General features: G+C 44.7%; 1 protein-coding gene across 1 annotated transcript in view; it reads right to left on the bottom strand.

Annotated features, from left to right (window-relative positions):
* The window catches only part of TANC1 (tetratricopeptide repeat, ankyrin repeat and coiled-coil containing 1), a 65,557-nt gene extending 51,996 nt beyond the window's left edge, over positions 1-13,561 (bottom strand). Inside the window, 1 exon segment of the mRNA XM_039555373.1 lies at positions 13,483-13,561. The gene's annotated coding sequence lies outside the window, so the exon portion shown is untranslated.
* Positions 13,562-14,157: the final 596 nt, after the last annotated feature.

Genomic DNA, 14,157 nt, shown 5'->3' on the forward strand with positions numbered 1-14,157 from the left:
TTAAAGTGTATTTTGCATTTTTGAATCCAAAGATTCAAACATTTGAATCTCAAAATCCTAAGCTTCAAAAGAAAACTTCATTTAGTCAGAACTGCTTTCACTCTCTTCAAACGCATTCAGAGTGTCATTCTATGTGTCACACAGAAATGTTTCAACATTTCCCCTTTCTGGCAAATTCAAACTCCTTTAGCTGAACTGTAGATTTCAAACAAGAGGAATATACAGCAAAAAACAATACTTAAAGGAGCAAGGTATTACTGATGTAACAAATCAAGACAGTAAGTAAAAAATCCTTTCAAATCACTACACTTTGGGCCATCAGTATGCAGCATTTTGTAGTAAACAGAGGGCATATCCCCAGATACGAGACTACCAATTCATAAATGAACAGACATTTGAAGAGAACAGTGTTTTTACTTTTTTTTTTAAGATACAACTTCCAGTGAGATATATTTGTGTTATTCTGATTCAAATGCATGAAAGAAAATGGTAAAGCATACACTGGAGAGGTCTGTCCCTGACCCTTTGTCCCTACAACCAAGTGGCATATATATTTCCAAGAGGCTATATTTAGCCAGACCCACTAAAGTTATATAGTTATCATTGAAATATTTTTATACAATACCCTGAGCAACTATGGTCTTTACCCTTTGTAGGTGTTTCTCATGCAGAAAGATCAACACAGATACAAAACTGACAAGCTATATTGCATCTGTGTCATTTGCTCCTCAATCATCTAATTATTATTAAAATTACCTATGAGATACTGCACATTTTCTCCCTCTTATCTGACCCCGTGAAAGCTATGCAGCAGTTTAACAGGAAACTGCAAAAGAACAGCAAGGTTCCCAGTTTGCTGTTAACTTCTGAAGTAGAATTATGCCCTGATGCACTATTAAAATACAATAAGAGGCGAAAGATGAGGAAGTGTGAGAATAACCTCATTATCATGTCAGCTGTTAGAATGTGCTTTTGCAGTAGTTTTTTTCCCACCAGTCTGGATCTAGATTTCATTTCCCAGATGCCACAGATGTAACTATTCTGCCCTGCAATCACCCAGTTTTCTGCTACTTTACACTTTTACCAAATTGCTGATTATTATAGCCAGTGTTCCTGAGGACTGCCAACACAGGGGAAAAACTGTTCTCTTCACTTGACTGCTGTCCAAAAGTCTTGGGCAGGTGCCAGACACTGCAAAAATGACTCTTTATCACTATTTCAGAGATTACTGTCCCCCAGCTACTTGTTACTACCCTGAAGCACTGAGGATACTGATCCTCACAGAAGCAGACAGAGAAGACTCAGAAGCCAGAACTATTCACTTCAAGGGTCCTAAGCACCTGTTTGAACCAACCGAAAGGATTCGGCAATCATGCAGATGGAGAATCACAAGTGGAATCAGCTGTCTGTCTACACTGGGGAAGAAGAGCAGCAGCTGTCAACACAACCTGAAAATCATAACCGTTCATGACTTTTTCTTGTATGGAAAATATCTGACCACAGCGGAGGTGTTTTAGCCTTCTTATTCCCATTCTGCTGAGACCCTCCAGAGAAAATGCCAAGACCACAGCCATCTACCCTTTTCTACAGAGTTTTCCCTTTCTTCAGTTATGACTTAGAAAACAAAATGAAAACAAACTAAACCAAACAAAACCCCAGACCAGGTCAGTATTATGTCCAGAATACGGAAGAGGTGACTTTTTTCATCATCACAGCTACTTTCCAGGTCTTCAATTAATCTTGTTGCAGTGGGGATCCTGCAACACGCATATATCAAACCAGGAGTCCCGTGGAAAGGAAATATATATGGACAGACAGATTCTTGATAGCTGTTTCAGAGATGTTTATTTCTCCAGCCGCATGGCCGGAGCTCTGCTCAGGAACTGTTCCAGTCACGGGACCAAGGGTCCTTCTGCCCGCGCAGGGAACACAAACCAACCAATGGGAACGAGGCTGAGCAGGGGCAGGGAAGCCCCGTGTCTGTGCCCTCAGGGCCCCTCTCCCAGGGCTACATGGCGGGGGAGGGACCCCAACACCTCACCCGTTTTATTTTAATAAAAGGAGAATGAAAACAACTGGATAAACATAACAAGAACAGTTTCAAAACAAAACAAGCCGCCCTCCTGAGTCTATAAATGTCCAGTCAGATTCTGTGGAACATCTTAGGGCTGACAGAAGGGAGACAGGACTCTCTGAGCATGCTTTGTGGGGAAACTGAGGCAGGAGAGGGTTTAACTTCTTCCCTCCCCCTTTTCATCCCCCACTCGGCATTGGAAAGGGATTTTTGGGGAAACAATTGGCAAAAGCATGGTTTTGTGAGGGAAACCATGGATGAGAAAACGGATTGGGAATACACTGGGGGTAATAGGACATAGGGTAAAAGGGAAAAGTGGGATTAGGAAAGGGAAACTGTAGGGGGGGCTTACAATGGAGATATTGTCTAACATGACTACGATTTTTTGCATATATACTGCCTTTTACAGGAACACCATCAGGCCCAGTGACCTGCGATGCTTGTAACCCTTTTCTCCCTAGCACAATTTTGAATTCCACCACCTCTCCATCTCCCAAGCTTGGGATGCATTTTTCAGGGTTATTCTTTTTAATAGCAGTTCTATGCACGAATATGTCTTGCTGGTTGTCACACCTTGTTATAAAACCATAATTTTGCTTAACATTATGCCATTTTACTATCCCTAAGGTCTTAGTTACTATGATCTTTTCCTTTTTCCGAGTGGCTGCTGTTTTCTGTCTCGCTGCGTCTTTGCTCTCTCCTTCGGTCGCTCCCGTGTTGGAATTGTCGGGGCTGCTGGTGCCTGCGCGCTCTTCCCGGGGTCGCGTTCGGGGCTGCGCGGGCCGGGCCGGGCCGCGCCGCTCAGTTCTCCGTGCGTCGCCTCCTCTGGTCGCAGCTTCGCTGCCGCTGCCGGGCACTGCACCCACATCTCGGCCGGGCCCCCGAGCGACGACTCCCCCGTGTCCTGCTCCAGCGCGCCTTTCGGCTGGGCGCGGCTCCATTCCACCGCCATCGCCGCCAGCCGCCGCCCGCGCGCCGCCCCTCTCGGCCGGGCGTTCACGGGGCTCGCTCCACCACGCGCTGTGCGGGGCCGGGCGGGCACCGCCGGGTCCCGCCGCGCCTCGCTCCGCCGCCGACACTGCGGCTCGGGTGGCTCCGCCCGCGCGCGGGAACTGCCTCACTGCTGCTCGCAGAGCACTCAGTGCACGTGGCCTGGGCCGCACGGTCCCTGCGCCAGGCTTCCCTTCGCCAGGACACAGCTGACATTGCTCAACAGTCTCGGTAACTAAATAATATTCACGAAAATATTCTTCCATCGGCATATATTTTGACTCCAGTATTAACTGTGTCCAAACGGTTTTCCAAAAGCCCTTGGTAAGAATTAAATCCCAAGAAACATAGAAAAAGTTCTTAAACAACCATGCCAGGAAGTGTTTCAGTTCTTTCTGAGCTTGAATCAAGCTAAAATTTACAAATCGTTGTTCAAGAATCATTTTAAGTTTAAGATAAATGTCCATATGCGGCTCTGAGAGCCAAGAGTCTTCCCACGGTTCCTCCATAGTTTAGATATGGAATAGCAAAGCAAAACCAAGAAGAGGAATCCCAAGTTTCCAGGGTTTACTCACACAAATCAGTCGCTTAGGGATCGGGGATCGTTCTGCTCTCAATTCTCCACCATTTGTTGCAGTGGGGATCCTGCAACACGCATATATCAAACCAGGAGTCCCGTGGAAAGGAAATATATATGGACAGACAGATTCTTGATAGCTGTTTCAGAGATGTTTATTTCTCCAGCCGCATGGCCGGAGCTCTGCTCAGGAACTGTTCCAGTCACGGGACCAAGGGTCCTTCTGCCCGCGCAGGGGAACACAAACCAACCAATGGGAACGAGGCTGAGCAGGGGCAGGGAAACCCCGTGTCTGTGCCCTCAGGGCCCCTCTCCCAGGGCTACACGGCAGGGGAGGGACCCCAACAAATCTAGTATGCCCGAGATTTTTATTTTTTTTAAAGAAACATCACACTAACACAGACAGCTGTATTTCCTTGAATGATAATATAAGATGGTGCTGATAAAACTCAAAGCTTATTTCTATTACAGTTCCTTATAATATTTAGTTCCAAATCTCCTGTATTCTTCACCCTTCTTATCAGGTATTTTCAGGATTTTATTCTCTGCTTTTTCATGGAATTTTCCTCCTATTTTACTAACAGTTTTCTCCTATAACTACAGGTCTCTATTTAAACATTGACACCAAATACAGGTGCGTGTTCTGGTCTATCTTTTCTCCCCCATGTCAGCTACCCTTAGAAACTCTGGCACGGTATGTTTTCTATAAACCCTAATCATAAAATACCTGATCTTGAAATGGCTGGGAACCACAGCCACTCACTTTTGCTAGAAATCAAATGCAGAGCTCCATCCAAAATCAGTACAAAGAACACGTTACTTACTTCCTGCTTCACAGGCAGAGATGAACGTATTTATTACTAAGTAAACACTTTTGAAGGCTTTAATGTGGCTTTTAAAATATACTAGTCTGATGTCAAACTGATGTTGATGTTTTCTTCCTTGGAGTAACTATAATTAGCTTTAGTTACTAGAGGTAGAGTGGTATGTGTGCAACAACAACTTGAGATATCCAAAGTGACTAAAAGGAAACACACTCATTAGGACATCTTTGATTAGGGCAGAGTCACAGAACGGCTGAGGTTGGAAAGGACCTCTGGAGGTCATCTGGTCCAGCCCCCTGGTCAGGGCAAGTCACTCAAGAAAATCTTGGAAACCTCCATTAAAAATACAAACCAAATTTATTTCCTTCAGAGAATGTAGCTATCTAAATGGATCCATGTGCTGGTTTTGGATGAGATAGTTAATATAACATGACAACTTCCTGTAACCTCCTCAAAAAAATAAAAGATGCAAGTGATGAGTGACCCTAAAATGTGGGAATGAGCAGGAACACAAGGAACACAAAGCTCAAACATACTGGACTGTCCAGGACACATCAGCACAATTGCACAACTACATGCACACACACAGACACACACAAAAAGAATTATCTTTGTGGACAAAATAAATTAGCAAACTTTGGAATTAAACATTAACATTTTTGAGGACGCCTGGAGAACAATCATTTAAGTCACATACTCCAGAAGGTATGTTGGGTATCTATATATATGGCCTCTTCAACCCCAGCACATCTCAGAACATATGCCAGCTCACAGCAGCCTGCAGGAAGGGGAGCAATCTTATTTCCACTTCACTTAGGAAGAGCAAAGCCCAGTTTTCTCAAGGTCATACTGGTGGAGCCTTTACAAGATGGCCAGTGGGGTCAGCCCTGTGGTCCTGCTGCATTGTGCCAGCTGCGATTCATCTCCTCTGTGCTTACAGAGGAGATGACATAGGAAAAAAGAAGGATCTCACAGCAGGTACAGAAGGAAGGAAAACCACTCCCCTGAATCACAACAAACTGTTAGATTAGCTTGGCTATGTCCTGAAATCTCACTCATCGGAATGTGGCAAAACAAAAACACTACTCTCCCTGCTTTCCACTTCAGATCCTAGGATGCTGCCTTTTTCTGTCTCTTGTGAAATGTAAACCTTCCATTTTTAATTACCTGCTTGTGTTATTTTATGGACCAGACTCAGGCATTCTTCTGGTAGTGTAAACTACAAGGGAACACTCTAACACCCATGTTCTCCCAATTCGTTTTCCCTTGAAGCACTTTTAATTTTAACGCACAATGCAGTCCCATCAAGAGACCTTGTTACAGCATTAGTATCAGCTGTCTGCACATTCCTGACAGGCAGCACCTGCCCCAGTGGGGTCACACACCTCCACCTAGGACTCCCCCTAGCCCCAACCTGGCATGTGTGGACACTTTGCACACACAGACCCCAAACCAGGGAGATTATTCACATGAACTAGACACATGCTTTAGGTATAATTCCTTGTCAGCCACTGCAGAGCTCAAATCAGGTACAAGAACATGGAATACCTAGAACATCCCAGAGTTCACTCAAGAAAAACTAAAGGTTTGTCTATACAAGGGGGAAAGTGCTTCACATTCACACCCTCCCCCATCCTGCAATAACTCCCTGGTGCAGACAAGATCCTACATGCTCTTACCAAAAATATGAAATACCCAGCAAGCCCATATTTATTAAAATTTTACAGTTGTCCTGTTGTTTTCAGTAATTAAACAGCCAAGCACCACTAAAGCTTCTAACTCAGATGCCAGAAAGCATTCGTTCCACAGGCAAGTGTCCAAAATAAATAAATTTAAATCCTCACAACCAGAATTTGACTACTAGTGGAATACAAACTTTTGTACTTCAAAAAAAAAAAGTAATTATTCATTAAAATCTTAAGTCTGTGCAAATCTTTACAAGTTTGCCAAAGCAGCATATACTGCCTCCCCTTAACCTGCTCCTGAGATGCTCACAAGCCCACTGTACATCACATGAGTCAAGTTCACTGATACACAAAGATAAGAGATGCAACACCAACAAGAACTCACTCAGCTCAAAATCCTGCCAACAGAATAAAAACTGCAGAGAAACAAAATTCCGATTTTCTCCTGGGGAAGGCTGAGAACTGAAGAAAGGAGGCTCAAGCAAGACTTAGTAAGAAGAAAAGCACTTGTTTTTCCTATTAGCAGATGATGAAAAGAGGTAGAAAATAAACTTGTTTCTACCAGATTGAGGGACAGTGTGAGATTCCTCAGATGCCAGCTAGGCAGATGCCTGGGACGCACAAAAGGAACTTTCTCGAGAAGCCCAGATCCCCAATGTGACCCAAGGCAGTTCTGGTGGCACACACTGCATGGAGGGTGCGAGAGCCTTGGGGCAACCTTCTGCACGGGCATGGGGGAAGCAAAAAGAGAAAAAAGTCCTCTCTGACAAACCATTCAGCATACTCCTCTGGTGCTGACTTTTAGAAAGCTTTGAACTCCAGCAGAACAAAATAATTTAATGTCACTTTTGTTCTCCTTTCCTTATTGTCTTTTAAGGACAAAGTGCAGCATTTTTGGTCAGGGAAAACACCCAATATTAATTAGGTCTTTTTTCCCTCAGACTTTCAAACTACACCCAGTACCTCAAAATGAGCGTAAAACACTATATAAGCTGCTCCCATCAATCACTGTGTGACTTATTGCAAACTCGCAGAAAATATCTGGTGACATACCACAGTGGCACAAAGAACGGCCTAGAAAGAGAATAAATAAAAACATACACACTAGCTCTGTATTCGTAGAATTTTGAATATACCAATGAATTCTGAAACTGCACAACAGGTTAGTACATGATGCTAGAAGGCACAATGCTCCTATACTCCAGTCTACCTTTGCCAAGTATAATTTATCTGAGGGTAAAGCAAAGTTTTCCCCCCTTATGTCTTGTCACATTGTCTCCTGACTTTTCAAAGCAATTCTTGCATGAACACAAACATTCTGTATCAGTAGTTGGGAAGCGCTGAAAATTTTACTTTACCATGCCCACACTTTGTGGCAGTAATATGCTTCTTCAAACTTTCAATTGCTGGCAAATTTTGTAAAAAAAAATCCAGGAATTCAGTCCTTACTAACACAAAAAAAAATCCCTTTGTGACATCATTGGTATTCAGCCCAGTGTAAAACAGATCTTGAAGCATATTAACTAAGTAATCAACTGAACTCAAAGGCATTTCTGGTGTAAAACACAAAACCAGTCTCCCTCTAAAACTCACACTAAGAATATTTTGTGTTTTGTCATTCCTGTTCAAAAGCAACAACAAAAACAAACAAGCAACAAAAAACCCCACACAACACAGAAAAAGAATCAAACCCAGCCTACACATTAAAGTGTCTACCAACTTCCACCTGATTTAAACTTCAAAAAGCAAAGGTCATATTGTGCTTCTGTTTACTCTTACTTGGATATTGTTCAAATACTTAATTGTTAAAGTATGGTCAGAAATATAGATTCTAAAGAAGAGATGTCTGCTAAGATAGAAATGGATTAGTTTAATTGTAGATGACTGAGAAGAAAAAAGCACAATCTTTAGACTGCACAAATTCTAGTATTTTTCCACATAGAGCTGAAGCAGTTCAATCTGAACTGTCTTTTCAGCAATTAAACACCTCTGCTGTTTTAAGAGCAACAGCTTTGGACTTAACTTAAAACTACCAGCTTTTGACAAGTTAAGAGATATTTAATACTTAAGGTAGCGAAGTTCCACCAGAAACTAAGACAACATTTAAAGATGTAAAACCATTGTGACCTACCCAAAGGCCCCCAGGCCTAACTCCATCATGGAGTTCACATTTACACACAAACACACACATCAAAAACCTCCGGTCAGGGCATTTCCTGTGCACTAACAAGTTCCAGCTTCTCTCCTGCTGGAGCTAAATTTAACCAAGACTAAGATCGAGTCTTAAAAAAAACAAGCCAGCCAAAAAAACCCCACTAACAAACAAAAACAACACAAAAAAAACCCAACCCATTTACACAACTTCAGCATAATGCAGCAAACATTCTACAGAACCCTTTGGTCTTAAAGCGGTTAACTATCAAATATATGAAATAGGCAGCAAACAAGCAGCAGCCCCTCACCCTCTCATCCTACACACTTCAGAAACTGCACCTGAAGGGCTCCGAGGCACAGGTGACACCAGCTCCCACTGGTCGGTAGGTGACCTCCACAGGGCAGGCAGAGGTTTCACGGTGGCCAAGGGTGCCTGGCCATCGGAATGAGAGGACGCACCACAGCCTGCATCAAGCCAAAAACGTTCCTTACAAAGTCTTCAGGCTCTGCTGCAAACATGCTAATTCTTGAATATTTTAATTACAGATTTGTTTGAGCTAGATAGGGGCGTATGTAGGTAGAAGGGTAAGAAACAACCCAGAGACAAGGAGCTTCAGCATTCAGGCTCCTGCCTGCAAGGCCACAAGCTCCCATGTCCACACTCCACCACTGCCCTACGTTCTGTGTGCCAACAGCTTGTCCTGAGTCACGCTCAGGAACATCCCTGGGCCTCCGCACAGCTGTGACCCCTGTGTGCCAGGCCAGATACGTGCCACTGTCACCTGGCACACCCTCTACACGGGTTAATTCTGACAGAGCTGGGCCACCAGGCATCTTTTCTTAAAAATAAAAAGGTGATAAATTCGAGTAACACTTGGATCACTAATCAGGGGGAAATTCTGCTGCAGAGCAAAATGACACTGCAAACAATTCTACTGTAGGCTGTGGAGTTTTTTTCTCTTTTAACACCACCTTATATTATAGAAATCTAAAACATGGAGGTAATCTGTATGTAATGATAATTCACAAGTTCTAACTTTAAAACATCACCATGAATTAAAGGCAGTTGATAAAAAAACCTCAGATATTCAAAATACTGATCTGTAACTTTGTATATATTTTATATAATGTATATATTTATTACATAGTTATAATATTTAAGATCTAAATAGACCTCGATTTAAGATCTTTAGACCTCTAAACTGCATATAGTTTTCCAATTTCATACACATCTAGATACAGCTGAACTCCCTAACGCACATGAGGAAGAACTAGATGACTTCACGATCAGCTGCATTCCCAAAATTATTTTGGCCATTTAGACTGCAAAAGCACCTGAGAAGTGCTTCACAAAGAGTGCCTCACCAAGTCAGTCACCTCACAAACACTGCAAACCATAAGCCCTGCACCTGTTGACACAGAGTATTTACAGAAAAAGGTCAGATAGGCATAATTCAGTGAGCATTGCCACCAACTGCAACAGCATCAAGACTGTAAAGGCAGCTCTTGATTTGACTGCAAACATTTAAATTTCTGCTAAGGGCTGTGGCAGAACTCGCCACTGCCATCACTGAACATCACTTTTGCAGCCCAGCAAGAATCCCAAGCTGAGGCATTACACCGTCTGTGAGGCTGAGAACAACCCGTTCTCTGCCAACACCCAAGGACTGACATCCCGTGGGGCAGGACACCAATGAAACACCTCACATCTGCCAAGCTGGCTGATCTGCACAGCTATTCATTCTGAAAGCCAGAGGAACTTCTGCTTTTAAATCGGCACCCTCATTAGAAATTAGAATTCCAGATCAAGAGGAGAAAAGGTGCGAAATACTAAATTGGTGATACTACTTCAGTCCATGTCCCAGCAATGCTCCCAGTCACACAGTGTAAAAATAACTCCTGCAGGCACAGTTGCCTGGCCCTTTGCTTCCACACTCTAATGAATGACCCTCAGGTATAGGAGTATCTCCATACTTTACACAAGGAAGCCAAGCACTGAAGCCAAGATATTGCACAGTTGAACATTCTAGTAACAAAGTACCTTCACAGATTAAGCCTACAGCTTAGCAGGCATCCTCTCGGTGAGGGGGAGAGCAAAAACAGAATTCCTGAAGCACAGCAAGAGAAACAGGACTTTCAAAAGTTAAGGTAATTCCATGAACATGAACTAGAATGCATATACTTCAAGAAGCAGGAGTGACAGTGATGGACGAAAAAAGCCTACACGGTGATGTATCACCTACACAGCACAGAAATCTGAAATCACTACACTGGATAAACCTCTGAAGGTTTATGAAGCTGAAAGACAGCGAGGGGGAGCAAGAGGACATTTTAGCTATGAAAGGAGACCAAAAGCACCCTGTCTGACCGAAGCACAAAACTGAGTGAAAGAAAACCTGTGCTCCAGTTCAGACTCTCCTGCATCCCTGTGAGCAGCAGACGGACACAACAGGAGACTCTGACATGTCTGTGGAGAGCCCAAATACAGCACAGGGATCATCCCACGAGCTCTAGAGTTTTATACTTAGATAAATAATCTAGTCCATTAAGCATGCTGAAATAGCTTTACAGAACTTCTCAAGTACAATGAATACTGAAGGATTAATTCAGTCATACTAAACAATGAATTTTAAGAGGAAAGGATAGTAGGAGACAGTAGAGCAAGCAGACACATTAACATTAGACCACACAGTAGATATTCTGCATTAATGAGCAACTGATCCCTTTATTTACTTCCCTTCAGGATAAGATCAGAGAGGTTAAGGCTCCACAGAAACAAACTTATTAAAAAAAAAAAAAAAAAAAAAGAGGCACTTATCAAACTAAAGTTAAACACAAAACCAAATGCAGTGAGGAGCACGTAATGTTTCAGAGGTTGCTTCTGGGGTTTCTTCAGTCTGGTGTTACACTATGCCTTCAATACATTCAGAAAACACTTTTCTAACAGTGGTGCTTCCTATACACGAATGTATTGTTAAGAAATAAGGCCTTACACATTTGTTAGGCCATATGCTGAGATTTTTTTTCCATTACCACAGCTTTGTGATAAAAAAACTCACCAACCTCCACATCAAGTCTTTGGAGCTGAAAGCAATCAAAAGACACGAACTAACCCAGTTTTCTCAAACTTTCCTACACACAAAACCTAAAGCTGACCTTTCTCTATTTTTCTGGAACACATGAAGATCTAGCTCCTGACAGAGCTTGAAATACCACTTTTTAGTCAAAACAGCATCTCTACAGATAAACCTTACTTTTAAAATCATGGATATAAACTACAATTTACATATTTATGGGTGTCATTACAAATCACTAACAGATCAGGCTGATGTTCTCATACGCACAAGAGTTTGAAGTCTTGATAAATAATCTTTCACCTTCAAAGAAAGGTTTAATCTTGATAAGACGAAGAAGTTCAGCTAAAGAAAAACAAACACCTCTGCTAAGACTGCTCAGCTTCCTTCCAACATATAATTCAGATCACGAAGTTGCCATGGCATCAACTTCAGGACTGTGGTCAGACACACAAAATGTCTTTTTCCTACAGACTCTTACGGGAAGCTGAGCAACTTTGGCCATGAACCAAATATGTTTTGGCTCTAAAGCAGAAATAATTCATCACCATTTGGACATTCCAATGGTTAGCTACACTGAGAAAGCAAGGCAACCAGCACTTTAGAGCATCCATGTAAATGAAGCTCTAAACACACTACGTGAGCAGTGGCAAAAAGAAACAGTATTTTTGTTTACCTTGCTCACTGGCATTATTTAATAGTGTATTACTATTTTTCACTTAAACAGCACTTAAACAGCAGATCAGAACAAATGGGAAAGGTTCATTTTTGGCCACTGTATATTAAACAACAGTGGGAGAAAATTTTCTAGGATCTCAGGTATCACATTTATTTCCCTTATTCCCTGATATTTTCAATTTTGTAAGTATCAGGTTATTTTTAAGCAACATCTATCAAAAATACAAGGTAACATAGGACTTCTGCGTGTACTGAATAATCCTGCAAAACTCTGAAGTAGGCTGGGTGAGTAAAACACTTAAAATACTCCACACCAGTGAATGAACCTCTTGCCAACTGTTTTTACACCCAGCAGTCACAGAAGCCCAAAGTAAACCTCCCACATCCTCAGCTGCTGGCTTTCCAAATGGTGCAGCAGCACTGGCTTCGTCAGAAATCATCATGTGAGGCAGAGCAGGCGAGTATCACTGCCACCCTGCCCCGCGGGGCTACAGAACAGGGAACACGGGCAGGGGACACATTCTGCATCACACTGAAGCGGATCGAAACCTCCTTCTTCCCCCGGAGGCTCACCCTCACAGAAAGATGTCTCCAGTCACACTCTATTTCTGAAAACAGTAATTCAGGACCCAGTCCCCTATCCAACAAATAGACATTATGAGGCTATGGCAAACAAGTACTGAGAAATCTGAAAGCTTTAGAAAGCATGACTTAAAATATACTGTTACTATATACTATTAGTAACTCACATATTAAAAACGAAATAAGTTATCGTTTTATGCTTTTATGCTTGAGACCACAGCAGGAACACCGATGACCTCTAGGGCAGGACTTTCAGTTCCAGCCGTCAAAACGAGGTCGTTGCTACAGACACGCACGTGTCGCGCACCATTCCCGCCTCAGCCCGCGCACGGCCGAACCCGCACCCCGGCTCTGCCCGGGCGTGTGCCTGTTCCCAGCGGCTCTTCCTCACTTTCTAATACCAAAACCAAACACCACCAAGAAACCAAGTTTTCCAGAAAGCAGCATTTTTTTTTTCTTTTCCCCCAAATCTTTACTGTTAAAGGATCGAAAACCGCACCAGTCAACGAAATGTGACAGTGCAGGGCGGGGAGGCGGAAATCCCGGCCGGGCCTCGCCCCGGCAGCGCCTCCCCCGAACCGGACCAGCCCCGGCCACCCCGGGCCACTCACGGGCCGTGGGCCGCCCCCGCTGGCCCCGGGCCGCGCCCCTCCGCGCCCTGCCCTGCCCCGCGCCCCCGGGCCCGGGCCCCGGCCCCGGCCCCGGCCTGCCCGACATGCCCGCACACGCTCCTCCGTCAGAAAGTTTTACCGGCGGTTCCGCGCTCGCCGACCCCGCGCAGCCCCCGGCCCGGCCGGGCGCGGGGCAGAGGAGGGAAGGAGAGGGAGAGACAGGGAGGTCTCACCCAGCGGCGGGCCCAACCCCTCGCCTCGGGCTCCGCGGCGCGGCCCAGCCCGGGCTGCTCCGGGCTCCTCCGGGCTGGGCAGGCGCGTCGGCGGGATGAGCTCACGGGAGGGGCGGCGGCAGCGCCCGCCCCCCGCGGGACGGGCTGGGGCGGAGCGGGGCCGGGCCGGGCCGGAGCGTGGAGTGAGAGAACAGGGCAGCGCCCGCTGGGTCGGGCCGCCCCTCAGCGAGCCCAGGTCCCGCTCCACAAACACCGGCCGCAAAGCCCCGCAGAGCCGGGCCCGGGGGTCGTGTGCTGCTCGGAGCGCCCCACCATCCGTGGGCTCTGCCCGGCTGAGCTCCGCTCCTGAGAGCCCACAGGCACAGCTCGGGGCTGGGGGCTCCTGCCCCGAGCCCCGCACCAGAGGCCATCCGCTTCCACCAAAGCAGCCTTCCATCAGGAATATGAAAGTAATCGCATCGGAGCTTATAAAAGCTGCACACGGCAAAAGATGAGTGGAATATAAATAACATAAATACTATAAATAATAACGACAGATCTGGAACAGATTGCCCAGGGAGGTTGTTGAGTCTCCCTCCACACGTGCTGGTATTCAAGAAATTCAACAACCGTCTGGACACAATCCTGTGTCATGTGCTCTGGGATGACCCTGCTTGAGCAGGGAGGTTGGACCAG

Source organism: Corvus cornix, chromosome 7, assembly GCF_000738735.6.
Source record: "Corvus cornix cornix isolate S_Up_H32 chromosome 7, ASM73873v5, whole genome shotgun sequence".
In the NCBI taxonomy this organism is placed as follows: Eukaryota; Metazoa; Chordata; class Aves; order Passeriformes; family Corvidae; genus Corvus; species Corvus cornix.